Below are 16,980 nucleotides of genomic sequence, written 5' to 3'. Positions count from 1 at the left end.
TGAGTCTAGGTAATATGTACATGTAGGTAGTGGTAAAGTGACTATGTATAGATAATAAACAGTGAGTAGCAGCAGTGTAAAAACAAAGGGGGGGGGGTCAATGCAAATAGTCCTGGTAGCCATTGATTAGCTGTTCAGGAGTCTTATGGCTTGGGAGTAGAGGCTGTTAAGGAGTCTTATGGCTTGGGAGTAGAGGCTGTTAAGGAGTCTTATGGCTTGGGAGTAGAGGCTGTTCAGGAGTCTTATGGCTTGGGAGTAGAGGCTGTTAAGGAGTCTTATGGCTTGGGAGTAGAGGCTGTTAAGGAGTCTTATGGCTTGGGAGTAGAGGCTGTTCAGGAGTCTTATGGCTTGGGAGTAGAGGCTGTTAAGGAGCCTTTTGTTCCGGTACCACTTGCCGTATTGTAGCAGAGAGAACAGTCTATGACTTGGGTGACTGGAGTCTTTCACAATTTTTTGGTCCTTCCTCTGACAGCGCCTAGTATATAGGTCCTGGATGGCAGGAAGCTTGGCCCAAGTGATGTACTGGGCCGTACGCACTACCCTCTGTAGCATATTATGGTCAGATGCCAAGCAGTTGCCATACCAGGCGGTGATGAAACCGGACAGGATGCTCTCATTGGTGAAGCGGGAGAACGTTTTGAGGATCTGGGGACCCATGCCAAATCTTTTCAGTCTCCTGAGGGGGAAATGGTGTTGGCATGCCCTCTTCACGACTGCCTTTGTTTGTTTGGACCATGATAGATCGTTGGTGATGTGGACACCAAGGACCTTGAAACTCTCGACCCGCTCCACTACAGCCCCGTTGATGTTAATGGGGGCCCGTTCGACCCTCCTTTTCCTGTAGTCCACGATCAGTTCCCTTGTCTTGTTCACAATGAGGGAGAGGTTGTTGTTCTGGCACCACACTGCCAGGTCTCTGACCTCCTCCTTATAGGCTGTCTCATCATTGTCTGTTGTGTCGTCAGCAAACTTAATGATGGTGTTGGAGTCGTGCTTGTCCACACAGTCGTGGGTGAACAGGGAGTACAGGAGGGGACTGAGCACGCACCCCTGAGGGGCCCCAGTGTTGAGGATCAGCGTGGCAGATGTGTTGTTGCTTACTCTTACCACCTGGATGTGGCCTGTCAGAAAGTCCAGGATCCAGTTGGAGAGGGAGGTGTTTAGTCCCAGGGTAATTAGGGATGAGATTTGTGGGCACTATGGTGTTGAAAGCTGAGCTGTAGCCAATAAACAGCATTCTCACTAGAGGTCGACCGATTATGATTTTCAACGCCGATACCGATTATTGGAGGCTCAAAAATGCCGATATCGATTAATCGGCCGATTTGTATATATATATATATATATATTTGTAATAATGACAATTACAACAATACTGAATGAACAACGAACACTTATTTTAACTTAATATAATACATACATAAAACCTATCTAGTCTCAAATAAATAATGAAACATGCTCAATTTGGTTTAAAAACTGCAAAAACACAGTGTTGGAGAAGAAAGTAAAAGTGCAATATGTGCCATGTAAAAAAGCTAACGTTTATGTTCCTTGCTCAGGACATATGAAAGCTGGTTCAATATTCTCAGTTTTTCAATATTCCCAGTTAAGAAGTTTTAGGTTGTAGTTATTACAGGAATTATGACGCGTCAACTATTTCTCTCTATACCATTTGTATTTCATATACCTTTGACTATTGGATGTTCTAATAGGCACTTTAGTATTGCCAGACTAATCTCAGGAGTTAATAGGCTTGAAGTCATAAAGAGCGCTGTGAATCAAGCATTGCTTAGAGCTGCTGGCAAAAGCAGTAAAGTTTGAATGAATGCTTACGAGCCTGCTGTTGCCTACCACCGCTCAGTCAGACTGCTCTATCATATATCAAATCATAGACTTAATTATAATATAATAAACACAGAAATACGTGCCATTAACATGGTCAAATCTGGAAACAATCATTTTGAAAACAAAATGTTTATTCTTTCAGTGAAATACGGAACCGTTTCGTCTAAATATAAGTCTAAATATTGCTGTCACATAGCACAATCTTCAAGGTTATGTTCATAATTATGTACATTTCTGTCAAATTAGTTCGCAATGAGCCAGGCGGACCAAACTGTTGCATATACCCTGACTCTGCGTGCAAGGAACACAAGAGAAGTGACACAATTTCCCTAGTTAATATTGCCTGCTAACATGAATTTCTTTTAACTAAATATGCAGGTTTAAAAATACATACTTCTGTGTATTGATTTTAAGAAAGGCATTGATGTTTACGGTTAGGTACATTCATGCAACAATTGCAAATGCGCTTTTGTTAAATCATCCCCCGTTTGGCGAAGTAGGCTGTTATTTGATGATAAATTCACAGGCACCGCATTGATTAAATGCAACGCAGGACAAGCTAGATAACCTAGTAATATCATCAACAGTGTGTAGTTAACTCGTGTGAAGATTGATAGTTTTTTCTAAGATACGTTTAATGCTAGCTAGCAACTTACCTTGGCTCCTTGCTGCAGATTACCGATTGCTATGAAAATGTGAAATTGTCCCTAATTAATCTGCGATGCCGATCTAGATCTGTTGGGGTGGTATGCGAATTGGAGTGGGTCTAGGTTTTCCGGGATGATGGTGTTGATGTGAGCCATGACCAGCCTTTCAAAGCACTTCATGGCTACAGACGTGAGTGCTACGGGGCGGTAGTCATTTCGGCAGGTTACCTTCACTTTTTTGGGCACCGGGACTATGGTGGTCTGCTTGAAACATGTAGGTATTACAGACTCGGTCAGCGAGAGGTTGAAAATGCCAGTGAAGACACTTGCCAGTTGGTCCGCACATGCTTTGAGTACACGTCCTGGTAATCCGTCTGGCCCCGAGGCCTTGTGAATGTTGACCTGTTTAAAGGTCTTGCTCACATCGGCTACCGAGTTCGTGATCACACAGTCATCCGGAACAGCTGGTGCTCTCTTGCATGCTTTAGTGTTGCTTGCTTAGATGTGAGCATAAAAGACATTTAGCTCATCTGGTAGGCTCGCGTCACTGGGCAGCTCATGCCTGGGATTCCCTTTGTAGTCTGTAATAGTTTGCAAGACCTGCCACATGCGACGAGCGTCAGAGCCGGTGAAGTAGAATTCAATCTTAGTCCTGTATTGACGCTTTGCCTGTTTGATGGTTCGTCTGAGGGCATAGTGGCCGGATTATTGTCCCACTCCTTGAAAACGGCAGCTCTAGCCTTTAGCTCGGTGCAGATGTCGCCTGTAATCCATGGCTTCTGGTTGGGATATGTACGTAAGGTCACGATGGGGATGATGTCGTCGATGCACTTATTGATGAAGCCAGTGACTGAGGTGGCATACTCCTCAATGCCATTGGATGAATCCCGGAACATATTACAGTCTGTGTTAGCAAAACAGTCCTGTAGCGTAGCATCCGTGTCATCTGACCACTTCCGTATAGAATTATGATCAGATTTGCCAAATGGAGGGCAGGGGAGAGCTTTGCATGCTTCTCTGTATGTGGAGTAAAGGTGGTCTAGAGTTCTTTTCCCCTCTGGTTGCACAAATGGGGTAAAACTGATTTAATTTTGCCTGCATTAAAGTCCCCGGCCACTAGGCTTCTGGCTGAGCATTTTCTTGTTTGCTTATGGCCTTACACAGCTCGTTGAGGGTGGCCTTAGTGCCATCATAGGTTTGTGGCGGTAAATAGACGTCTACGAATAATATAGATGAAAATATTCTAGGTAGATAGTGTGGTCTACAGCCTATCATGAGGTACTCTACCTTAGGCGAGCAATACCTTGAGACCTTGAGTCATCGAACACTAGCTGTTATTGACCAATAGACACCCTTCCCCACGTCTCGTCTTACCAGACGTAGCTGCTCTGTTCTGCCGATGCACGGAAAACCCAGCCAGCTCTATATTGTCCGTGTCGTCATTCAACCCCGACTCGGTGAAACATAAGATATTACAATTTTCAATGCCCCGTTGATAGGATTGTCTCAATCATAGATCATCCAGTTTATTCTCCAGTGATTGCACATTGGCCAATAGAACAGATGGTAGAGGTAGTTTGCCGACGAATTCTCACAAGGCACCCACTGTATATCTGTCTTTTATTCACACGAATGACGGGGATTTGGGCCTGGTTTAGGTGAAGCAGTATATCCTTCGCGTCAGACTCATTAAAGAAAAAATCCTCATCCAGTTTGAGGGGAGTAATCGCTGTTCTGATTTCCAGGAGCTCTTTCCGGTCATAAGAGACGGTAGCAGCAACAATATGTACAGAATAAGTAACAAACAAACAAACAGAATAGCACAGTAGGTTAGTAGCCCGTAAAACGGCAACCATCCCCTCCGGCGCCATTGTATGGTGAAGAGGTTGTGTTGAAGCTGGGATGCTATGTCAGTCAAGGAGGCCAAAGGGGAGACGACAGCTGAAACACACACACACACGGTCTCCCCATCCCCCCTCTTCAAAGCTCTAGGGTTCTTGACATTTAGAAGATCCAGTTACAGGGAGAGGCAGTAGATACAGTGCTTTAGTGTGTGAGCTGAGTGCATGGTGTGTGTGTGTGTGTGTGTGTGTGTGTGTGTGTGTGTGTGTGTGTGTGTGTGTGTGTGTGTGTGTGCGTGTGTGTGTTTGTGTGTGTGTGTGTGTGTGTGTGTGTGTGTGTGTGTGTGTGTGTGTGTGTGTGTGTGTGTGTGCGTGTGTGTGTTTGTGTGTACTTTTGCTGCTTTATTTGAAAAGCTGGTCGTAAAACCAGTGAACTGGAGGCTCTTGGAGGCTGATTTCTTACACAAGACAACAAAAGAGTAGAAGGAGCTCAATAAAGAGGTGAATGGCAAATGGAAAGACACGTGTGTGAAAAGTCAACACACATCAGCTCTGTACAATGCTGAGTGGCAAAAGAGATTCCCTTTGATCTGAAACAAGACTCCCTGACTACGTCCTGAATGGCACCCTGTTCCCTATAGTACACTACTTTTGTCCACAGCCCTGGTCAAAAGTCGAGTGCTCTGAAGGGAATAGGGTGCTGTTTGGGATGCAGCCAAGGCCTGGCAATGGAACAGTTTGTTCTCTCAGAACATCAATCTCAACAAAGAGATTTGGTTCTGTGTTCAAGAGGGTCGAGAGAGCAGACAAAACAAGAGATAAGCATCTGAACAGGACGTACATTACTCCCTAGACCTTTCGATGTCTGTTACCTTTCTCGTTTTATACACAAAATAGGTTTCAGAGCCCTTTCTCTCCGCAGCTACTGTTGGAACTGAAACAGCCCTGGGATGGTTGAGGAACTTTCTTCATATAAAGCGGTAACACAGAAAATATTACATTTAGACCACAAAACCCAAGCCTTCTTAATGTCCTGAGGCACAGCTAGTTTTTATTGCTTGGGATATGTCCCTGAAATGCCCCCCCTGATCTGCCCAGGCCACAACCCTCCCCTATCCCCAATCCCCCTACCCCACTGGTCTCCTCCAATGAAATTTTAATCAACAGTCTATGATGGAGTGGGGCCACTCAGACACTCCCGCTGTGTGATTGCTCTGCTCCCCCCACCCCTCCATCATCTCTGCACCTGTGTCAACCCCCTCCCCCACTCCTTCTCTCCCCCCCTCCTTCCAATACTTACAGTAGCCCCTCATTTCCCCCTCACCCCTGCCTCCCCTAGCTCTCCCCCCCCTCTGCACACGTCCCGACACATTCTCTCACAGCAAAGCAATTAGCACGCGAACGTCACCTGGGCAGACTAATAAACATAGGTTATAAAAAGAATGAATAGCGCAGGCAGCGGCAGATAGACGCAGCATAGTGCAGAATAAGGAACATTTAAACAGCTGTTAGTGGAGACAAGGAAGATATGCCCTTTTAATTTGGGGGATAATTTAATCTGGTTTTCCTTGGCCCCTGGCCACTGACGCGTGGTTTGTGCATGTGCGGGGAGCGGTGATTGGGTGGGATACGGAGTGATATGATGGCTGGTTGGAAATGAACGTCTCTCCTGCCGTCACGCGCCAGACGGCCCTTCGCCAGGGTCATTTGTCAAGTCATGCGCTTGTCCTCCAACATGCAGCATTTATCGAGGGTATAAAAATGATGTGCTTACTTTCCACAATCCATTGCTGCAATTCCCACTGACATAGTAGTGCATCATATATGGAATACGGTTCCATTCAGGGTGCAGATGAGGAGTCCATCTCCTGTTTGAGTGTGTTTCTGGATTAAAACCAGAAAGCAAGGCCTCGTTCATCCCACCAACCACACATTCACTACCTCCGCATTGGACAATTCTGAGCGCCCTAACAGAAAAAAAGAATCAACACTTGACTTTTGAATGTTGTTGACTTCTACAATACATATTTCCGATTTTTAATGACATCTCTTGGAGAGGCCACTTGTGAATATACTAGCCTACAGCACTTATGGCAGAGGTTTAATAAAAGGCATTTAGCATTACTCTAATATACACAGAGAACACTCAGATGTAAGATTGCATGGCATATCAGCATTACATCAATGCAAAGTCAGCAGATATAATTTCTAATCCTAACCTAACCCTAAATTATATCGAATTTACACACAGAAATATTTCGAAAGATCAACATTTTGATCAAGTGACAAACAAACAACCACCTGTCAAGGTCTTTGCCTCCTGATATATTATGCCACACTGCCTGGCCTGCACTGTGTACTGTAAGACAATCACACCATCGTGCATGGCCCCAGCCAAATCAATAGGAGGAAGAGAGAACGAGAGGGAGAAAAAACAGAGGTGTGGTCCCAGTTACCAGAAGGAGAGAGGAAGAGAGGAGGGGAGTGAAGAGGAGAGATAAGGGTAAGATGAGGGAGAGCAGCCTGATCTCATAGACTTGATGAAACTTAGTAAATGTAAATCCGGGACACTCAAAATACTATGATATGTTATGTTTGGTACGGTTACATAAGACCGATGGTTACCTAAGGCAAACAACTAAAGTAGGGTGATTGGTCAAGGTGGACGGGTGGGCGTATAACGCAAACATCTAGCAACCCAAAGGTCACAAGTTCGAATCTCATCATGGACTTTTTCATTTGAGCTAATTAACAACATTTCAACGACTTACTACTTTTTTAGCTACTTTGCAACTACTTAGCATGTTAGCCAACCATTCCAAGTTAATTTGGGGCTCTCGAGTGACGCAGCGGTCTAAAGCACTGCATCTCAGTGCTAGAGGTGTCACAACAAACCCTGGTTCGATTCCAGGCTGTAACACAACCGGCTGTGATTGGGAGTCCCATAAGGCAGCGCACAATTGGCCCAGCGTCGTCCGGGTTAAGGTTTGGCCGGGGTAGACTGTCATTGTAAATAAGAATTTGTTCTTAACTGACTTGCCTAGTTAAATAAATAATGTTCATTTTTATTTATTTTTATAAACCCTAACCTTAACCCTAACCCCTAGCCTAGCTAATGTTAGCCATTCTAGCTAGGCTAGAATTCATAACATATAATACGAAATGGGTGATGGAATCCACAAATGAATACAAACAGTACCATATGAAACGTAACATATCATACTAAATGGAGTGTCTTGGATTTACCTACAGAATAATACGAAATGCTCTGAGACGAGGTTGGGGAGAGAGGAGAAAAACACCTGACTGTGAGTGAAAATCAGGAATTCACAGCCACATTTGGCAACACCTAAAAATATCCCACTGCTGACACCACCTGCTGCATGCAAGGCCTCTCTCAGGAAATACACAGAGGTGTGTGTGTATGTGCAAGCGTGTGTGTGTGCGTGTGTGATTCTGTGTGTGTTCATGATTCCGTGTGAAAATGTTTGATATTGCGTGTTTGTGTGTGCATGCATGCATTATTCCATGTGTGTGCATGCGTGTAATTGTGTGTGTCTTATTACACGTGTGTGTTACTTCCTATTGCCTGCCCTGCAGCCAGTGCAGAAGAGGGAAGTCAAATGGCCCGGACACTGAGAGAGCAGAGGGTTGTGGGGGACACGAGAAATAAGGAAGAGCGATTGCACTCAGAGGACTTGGCCCTATTAGTGGGCTAGCTTGAGCTCTGGGTGAATTATGGCCAAGCAGCAAATAACCCTCAGGCCATTCCAGTGTGTGTGTGTATGTGTGCTTCAGTCATATTGGCTTAGCTAGTGGGCTTAGTGTGACCATGCTTAGAGGGGGAATCAGGAATCAATACATCACTGTTATCCCCCCAATTCACTAAGGCTGGGCCTGGGTTCATTTCTTTTGGATTCGCTAGTTATATAAATGGTGGTGGGAGTGGGAGTGGCTTTAGTGTATTGTGCATTGTCTGGCAGTGGCAGCCATGCTTGGGTTGTGATTCTGAGTAAGAAATGTCTGGTGTCTGGTGTAGTGTGTGTTAGTGATGTGATCTAAGTGCTGTAGGTATGTAGGAGGACAATTGTTGTAATTTGAAATGCCACAGAGTAGGGCTATGGTATTAAAAAATATATATATTTTACAAATCGATATTTGGAGTCAAATATCAATATAATATTATCCAAAAATGTAACTGTATCAATTCCCCCCCCATCACTACCACCGAGTAGGAACAGGTCTCATCTGGTGCGACATCAATTATGTCTGTCCTGTTTCATCTCTCCACATTCCTCCTTTGTCTGGAAAACATGCAAAACTTGATAAAGCAGATTCATTCTGTTCTCTCGTTCAAATGATCAACTTCAGATCTCCATTCATTTCTGTCCACCCATAGTACATACAGCTTCAGTAATACTGTCTGATACATAGATATATTGTCTATGGTCTAATATCTGCCATCCAGATCAGCTCCGCATGCCAAATGTCTGTTTACAATATCAGTGATGTTGTGTGTGGCTGGCCAGTACAGTCAGTGGACCAGAGTTCAGTTTATACACAGGGCTTCATCCCTCCTCAGATGTGTGTGTGTGAGAGTTTCTCTGTACAGTCATGTGGAGCAGAGTTCAGTTTATACACAGGGCTTCATTTCCTCCTTAGATGTGTGTGTGTGAGAGTTTCTCTGTTCAGTCATGTGGACCAGAGTTCAGTCTACACACAGGGTGCTGATCGCTCCTCAGCCTGGATGTGGATGTGACGAGGGGTGGCTAAGGATCAGGTCTGCTCTACATCTGTATCCTATCTCAGTAGGAGAACGCCTGGCCGGATGAGACAGCTGTAGGTCTGAATGGGAATCCCCCCATTCCATCCTTTATCTGAGTGACTGGTTGAAGGCTGTAGTACGCACACAACCCTTATTTAGTCACTCACTATCTGCATTAATTGACCATGAAAGTACCCAATAAATACACAGTTAGTGTTCATGTAATCTGGCTAAGTACTTTACTCGTAGGCAGATAGTTAAGCTCAGCTCTGGGGTTGAAGATTAGGGAGGACAGCAACACATTCATTACTGTGCTTCAATATTTACTTTTGCTTTCTTGCTGTCTATCAACACCAAGAGGGAGATACTATTTTAGTCCCCCATGGGCCCTCCTCCATTCCTCCGTTCCTCCTCTCTTCTCCTCCTATCCTCTCCTGTCAAATCTGTCTTTCTTTGTCTCCCTCCTGCACATTGCCACCAGGCTTCTGTCTGCTCTCCCCTCCTTCTCTTCCTCCTCCTCTTCATCTCCTCTCTAGTCTTTGTCCCACGTGCACCCACCCATACACACACACACACACACACACACACACACACACACACACACACACACACACACACACACACACACACACACACCAGGCTAGCTCCTCTGGGAGCGGGGAGGAAACAGACGGACAACAGCTCACACAGAGATGAGGAAAACACAGTGTCACCATCGCAGCGTGTCGGTTAAAGCCATTCACATTTTTAAGAGAAACAAGAGACAACGTCTTGACTTTGTGTCGGTGTGAATGTGGGTGTTCTATCAGCATGTGTTTTAGAGGAAACTGAGGGGATGCGTTGATATCCAAGATGATTGCAGGGTCAAGTGAAACAGTAGTGGGTGTGGAATGGGTTGATATATTGATGAAATGAGTAAATTGTACATTATCCTTGTTGTACAATACTTAAAATATTGGAATAACCAGGTTTAAAAGGCTCATTTTTCCCTTCTTTAAACACCCTGAGTTGTTAGAAGTGGTGGTGGGATCCCGTGTTAGTGAGAGTGGTGGTGAAATTAGTTGTGGCTGAGCTGATGTCTTGTGACACATCTTGGCAGGACATAAGGGCTGCAGCGTTCAGGTTCATGAACAAAACCAGACAGGTTTATTATGACATCAGCACTTATCAAGCCAGGGGGAGAGCAGGGCTGAAACACACACACCTCAACCTAAATGTTAATGACACAGCACATCACACACACACACACGCACACATACACAGACAGACAAACATTTATAGAGATAGCTCTGCCATAAAAGTCATTCCTAGATATTAAATTCTCCTGGCAAAACCTCACAGACCCCTGTATAACCCCACAGTCAAACCTATTCTATATCCATATGAATTATTACAAGACACCATCTGTAGTCTATAATAATTCTACCCCATGGAGAAAAAGGATAATAAAGATGATTATTTTCAATATTGTGCTTCTATAAAATTCATCCCCTCCCAGGGCAGAGGAACAAAGCAAGGCTGATTCTATTCGGTGGTTGTCTGATAACTCTCTGTCTGACATAACCATAACCCCATCCGTGAAAATCGTATTTTCTAACTCCCCACAGGAACACGCCAAACTGAATAAGAAACTTCATGTATCCCGGTTCCCCTCCTGAATGAGGCCTAATGAAAACCCTCTGCTCTGGGCTCTGATGGGGAGCTGAAGGAGAGCATTTATGTATAGTCAATAATCAGGTGTGTGTGTGTCTGTGTCTGTGTGTGTGCATGGCATGTGTGCATGTGCGTGTGTGTGTGTGTGTGTGTGTGTGTGTGTGTGTGTGTGTGTGTGTGTGTGTGTGTGTGTGTGTGTGTGTGTGTGTGTGTGTGTGCGTGTGTGTGTGTGTTTGTGTGTAAAGCAGTGAATTGTGTAGTTAATAGTGAGATATGAGGCAGCATTCCAGCTAGGGGCCAGCTAGTCAGATCTCAGATCTCTGAGGCAGAACCAGCCGAGGGAGGCCAGGCAAGGGACAGGCCTACAGCTACATCAGGGTGGAGATGGTACTGGGAACACAACAGCCTTCTCTGTAGTCTGTAATGTGACTGGACTGAAGGCCCTTTGATCAGTGGGACAACACCATGTGTTATCATACACAGAGGGATTATTTTATACAATACATTTATACTGTAAATCTAAGACATTGTTATCAATTTCCTTGTTGAGTTACCTGATTTTAGACAGAGGAAGCATAATTTTCAATGTACCTCAGTCACTACACAACCCCCTCCTCCCCTACCGATAATAGCGTGTCTGAGAGAGAGAGGGTTTTCCAATTGCTGAGGTAAAACAGTAAAACAGGCCAGAGGCGACAGCCTGCCAGCCACACTGTTCTCTGATCCTGATCCATAGCCTCTTCTCTTCTACCGGTCTCAGCCAGTCTGTCCAGCCAAGGGTCAGAGGTCAGCCTGCTACCACCCAATTAAACCCAGCAGGACAGGGCAGAGCCACTCTGGACCTTGGAGAAGGGTGTGCCCTCCTCGCCTCCAGGGCCCATGTGACCACAGGGTCACCCAGAGTCCACCAACCAGTGGGGGAGCTCCTCGCTCAACGCTCGCTGCCTGCCGCATCATTAATGAACTGCCCGGAGGCGTCCGTGTGTGTGTGACACTGTGCCATCGGGAAGGTGGGCCAGCACAACACAGCGGAACACTTCAAAGAACTGAACAGTGAGTCAGAGTATTGTGGTAGACGACCGTGTCTGAGTCCAGACAGGATTAGCTTTCCTTTCCAAGTTGACTCGACTGAGTAAAGGAAAGTAGATTAGTGGGTCATAAAGGGTGGCTTTTTAAATGAGTATGTGTGTGTGTGTGAGATGTGTGGGTGTTTGACTGGTAACACTGAAGGACAGTGTGTGCGAGACCCTTCCATCTGCGTCCCCAAAACACACACACAGTGACTTCTAAGCCCTGACAGCGTGCAGCTGCAGCTGATGAATACATTCAGTTAATGGAAGGGGGGCTGTGCCTGTGTGTGTGTGTGTGTGTGTGTGTGTGTGTGTGTGTGTGTGTGTGTGTGTGTGTGTGTGTGTGTGTGTGTGTGTGTGTGTGTGTGTGTGTGTGTCAATCATCCTTTGCCTATGTTTGTGTGGGCTAGCCGACAGAGAGAGAGAGAGAGCTATTTCTGTTTGTGTACACACAAAACACACAAATACCCACTCAGTTGTGCTGGGGTCACCAGATCCATGGTTTGACGGTCAGAGCCAGGACAAAGCAGGGGAGAGTTAAGCCTATTCAGACGCTTTATCAGCAAACACGTGTCAGTCCAACAATGACCTCTTGATCCTTGCTGTCCCCCACCCACACAGCCAGCCATCACAGCCATCACCCCCCCCCCCCTCCTCTCCCATCAATACAGCCGTCACTCACAAACACACTCATAAAGCTATACACACACACAAACGCAGGCACGCACGCACACACACACTTGACTTACCTCACTATATAGAGAGAGAGAGAGACAGAGAGAAAGTGAGTGAGAGAAAGAGAGTGAGAGATAGAGACAGAAAGACAGTGAGATAAAGAGAGAAAGAGAGTGAGAGAAAGAGACAGAGACAGAGAGAAAGACAGTGAGAGAAAGAGAGAAAGAGAGTGAGAGAAAGAGACAGAGAGAAAGACAGTGAGAGAAAGAGAGAAAGAGAGTGAAAGAAAGAGACAGAAAGAAAGACAGTGAGAGAAAGAGAGAAAGAGAGTGAGAGAAAGAGACAGAGAGAAAGACAGTGAGAGAAAGAGAGTGAAAGAAAGAGACAGAGAGAAAGACAGTGAGAGAAAGAGAGAAAGAGAGTGAGAGAAAGAGAGTGAGAGAAAGAGACAGAGTGAGAGAAAGAGGCAGAGAGAAAGAGAGTGAGAGAAAGAGACAGAGAGAACGGGACAGAGAAAAAGAGAGTGAGAGATAGAGACAGAGAGAAAGACAGTGAGAGAAAGAGAGAACGAGAGTGAGAGAAAGAGACAGAGACAGAGAGAAAGACAGTGAGAGAAAGAGAGAAAGAGAGAAAGAGAGTGAGAGAAAGAGACAGAGTGAAAGACAGTGAGAGAAAGAGAGAAAGAGAGTGAGAGAAAGAGACAGAGTGAGATAAAGAGGCAGAGAGAAAGAGAGTGAGAGATAGAGACAGAGAGAAAGGGAGTGAGATATAGAGACAGAGAGGAAGAGAGTGAGAGAAAGAGAGAGTGAGAGAAAGAGACACAGTGAGATAAAGAGGCAGAGAGAAAGAGAATGAGAGATAGAGACAGAGAGAAAGGGAGTGAGATATAGAGACAGAGAGGAAGAGAGTGAGAGAAAGAGACAGAGCGAACGGGACAGAGAAAAAGAGAGTGAGAGATAGAGACAGAGAGAAAGACAGTGAGAGACAGAGAGAAAGAGAGTGAGAGAAAGAGACAGAGTGAGAGAAAGAGACAGAGAGAAAGAGAGTGAGAGAAAGAGACAGAGTGAGAGAAAGAGACAGAGTGAGATAAAGAGGCAGAGAGAAAGAGAGTGAGAGATAGAGACAGAGAGAAAGGGAGTGAGATATAGAGACAGAGAGGAAGAGAGTGAGAGAAAGAGAGAGTGAGAGAAAGAGACAGAGTGAGATAAAGAGGCAGAGAGAAAGAGAGTGAGAGATAGAGACAGAGAGAAAGGTAGTGAGATATAGAGACAGAGAGGAAGAGAGTGAGAGAAAGAGACAGAGCGAACGGGACAGAGAAAAAGAGAGTGAGAGATAGAGACAGAGAGAAAGACAGTGAGAGACAGAGAGAAAGAGAGTGAGAGAAAGAGACAGAGTGAGAGAAAGAGACAGAGAGAAAGAGAGTGAGAGAAAGAGACATAGAAAGAGAGCGAGAGAAAGAGAGTGAGAGATAGTGACAGAGAGAAAGAGACAGAGAAAAAGAGAGTGAGAGATAGCGACAGAGACAAAGAGAGTGAGAGATAGAGAGAGTGAGAGAAAGAGAGAGAGATGGAGAGTGAGAGAAAGAGAATGAGAGAAAGAGACAGAGAGATAATGTTAACACGTTTCCCATGCCAATAAAGCCCTTTGAATTGAATTGAAAGAGAGTGAGAGATAAAGAGAGAGAGAGATAGAGACAGAGAGAGAGAGTGAGAGAAAGAGACAGAAAGAGAGTGAGAGTAGTAAACAGCCCATTGACAGCGGCAAAGCCTTTGTGCAATGTTATATTTTGCCCCAAACAAGCGAGGGATTGAGAGCCAGTCAAAACAGCATTCACTGCTCAACATAAACGAGCATTTGATTCACTGTTTTCTCTCTGTTTGCAGCCGCCTCCACAGTATATCCTCTTTTCTTTTTGTAATGTTTGGGTAAATGCATTTGTTCTGCTGGCAGGTAAGGGCACAACAGAGGTCCCTCGACATAATGGGAGTAGTGGATAAAGAAGCAAGCAACCTTTCATTGACAGAACAGTAAGCAAGCACACTCACAACAACCCAGCATTACAGTATTGTGTTGGGACATCGTGTAAGGTTCTCCTTACACAAGCTGAAGGAATGGCTTTGTGATAACCATTCTCGCTGTGTGTCCGCATAGAACTCCACTGACTCACTGAGCTGACTGACCCATCCACAGGACTGAAGAGTCATGGTGGTGGTGTTGTAGTGGAACTAAAGGCAGGGGATTGTTTGGGGTGGGGGGGGGAAGCATTAGTGGGGAGCACCTCAAACATAGGTTCATCCAGAAGAGGCTGGTAGTGATCTGAGCCCAGTCAGTAAACTGGAGAGGAGAGAAGGAGAGACAGAGAGATTGAGCGATTGAGAAAAGGAGAGAGAGACCAAGAGCGAGAGAGAGAGAGAGAGAGAGAAGAGTGGAGGAGAGAGATCAGTTGAGCATCAAGAGATAAAGCTTCAAACAGCAGAGAGAAAGTAAGATCCCTGAGAGTCAGATCCCTGTCTTCCTTTAAAGGGATTTAGTGGGGGTGGGGGGAGCTTCAGCCTCTGTTTATCTTTGTATGGTAGCAGCTAATGTTCTAATGTGGGCCAGCCTGGCAGCTCTGGGGTAATCTAATCAGGATACAGCCATTTTCATTAAACCACCCAGCCGGGATTACTCCCCCTCACAAGCCGATTGAAAGGGGACCCAGGGTTAACAGCTTGTTATAGGATTGGGGTGTGGGGGGGACACTGAGCTGAGTGAGGGATGCTAGGCTAGCTAATGGTGTGGCTGTTGTGATGATGTGTGTGGCTGTGGTGGTGGTGTTGGTGTGGCAGGGGGTCCTATGCCAGGCTAATCTTCATTAGGCACTGCTATGAGAGGAGGAGAGAAAGGGGCCAGACAGGGGATACAACACTCAGACAAAGACAAAACAAGAGGGGGGAGTGGCTTAAAACAAACAAAGAGCAGGGAGGACTGAGGTAGAGACAAAGGGAGAGAGATGGATAGAGAGAAGGAGAGAGGGAAAGGAAGGAAGGGGCATCAGGGGAGAGGATATGAGGGGTAGAGAGGGAAAGAGATGGAGGGGATTGAAAGATGGAGAGAAGAGGGGAGGAAGATAGATAGGGAGAGGAGGGGAATGAAGAGAGGGAAGTGTTTTGTTTCACGGGGACGAGGTGGGTCAGTCAGTGTCGGTTGGTCCTCTGGGCTCTGGTTGTATTGAGATCTCAGGTTACAACACTGTTCTGTTCCAGTCAGTGGGCATGTGACTGATAGGCCCTGTTCAGCCTTGTTCAACCAATCACTGAGTCCATTTCCCTGTCAGCAGTCTTATCAGCCTACTGGCACTGGGCCACAGCAACACACCACACAGCCCAGGCTGGGATAAATGACTTCAGGTAAAGCCTCAGCTATACTGTACATACAGGGCAGACAGGATGGTTAGTTACCTCCTATTACCTCTATAAGAGCTGACAGTTTAACATGCTGCAGTCCCAGTAACCGGATTAACCGTAAGAAGAACAAATCTAAATTCAATGGTCTTCATTTATATCGTAGTTTAAATGCTGAGTAATAGTGATGGTGGTAAAACATGATTCACTGCATTACCGCAGTACAGCCCCCGTCAGTTGTAAAATGTAGCTGACTCACTGAGTTCATTGGAGGACCAAGTCCAGGAATCAGGAATGTCCTTTCTTTAGGTTCAGGTTCAGGTCCAGGAACCAGGAATGTCCTTTCTTTAGGTTCAGGTCCAGGAACCAGGAATTTCCTTTCTTTAGGTTCAGGTCCATGAACCAGGAATGTCCTTTGTTCAGGTTCAGGTCCAGGAACCAGGAATTTCCTTTCTTTAGGTTCAGGTCCATGAACCAGGAATGTCCTTTGTTCAGGTTCAGGTCCAGGAACCAGGAATTTCCTTTCTTTAGGTTCAGGTCCAGGAACCAGGAATGTCCTTTCTTTAGGTTCAGGTCCCAGGGACAATGAGTGACAGTCCAGCCTGTTACAGTGTGTCTCTGAGTAACGCTGTGAGGCTGTGAGCACGAAGTTACATGAGAACTAGCTACTATAATTACACCGCTCTCTTTACTGTGTCCCTGACTGACTGCAGTATGAGACAGCCATACCGTAGGTTGACGAGGGAGTCAGCTTTCCCCTGTGCTCTGTCTGTTATGTTGCAGTACCGCGTGAGTGTGTGCAGTCGGAGTAGTTTAGGTTGCACATTTCTGAACACATCCATGTGGGCCAGCCAAAATGCTCAGCAGTCAGTGACAGTGAGAGGAACCAAGGCATTTTCCATGGAATATTGCTGATCTGTATCAGGCCAGATCCTATTTGTTCACAACAAGCATGGATGTTGAGTCATTTGTTTGGAGATTGTTTTAGAACAAAAACACATGTTTCTGTAAACGGAGTACTAAAATGGATTCAGCTGCAATAACCTCAGCGATGACATAGAATACAAAAGTTCAGGGGCCTTGACGTGATGCAATGACACA

General features: G+C 45.6%; 1 protein-coding gene across 1 annotated transcript in view; it reads right to left on the bottom strand.

Moving 5' to 3' along the window:
• Window positions 1-16,980, bottom strand: part of LOC109904369 (Krueppel-like factor 7) — a 73,032-nt gene that overhangs the window by 27,480 nt on the left and 28,572 nt on the right. The window lies entirely within an intron of this gene.

This window comes from Oncorhynchus kisutch, linkage group LG2 (assembly GCF_002021735.2).
Source record: "Oncorhynchus kisutch isolate 150728-3 linkage group LG2, Okis_V2, whole genome shotgun sequence".
In the NCBI taxonomy this organism is placed as follows: Eukaryota; Metazoa; Chordata; class Actinopteri; order Salmoniformes; family Salmonidae; genus Oncorhynchus; species Oncorhynchus kisutch.
The sequence above is the reverse complement of the archived record's forward strand: the minus strand, read 5'-3'. Positions and strand labels throughout refer to the sequence as shown.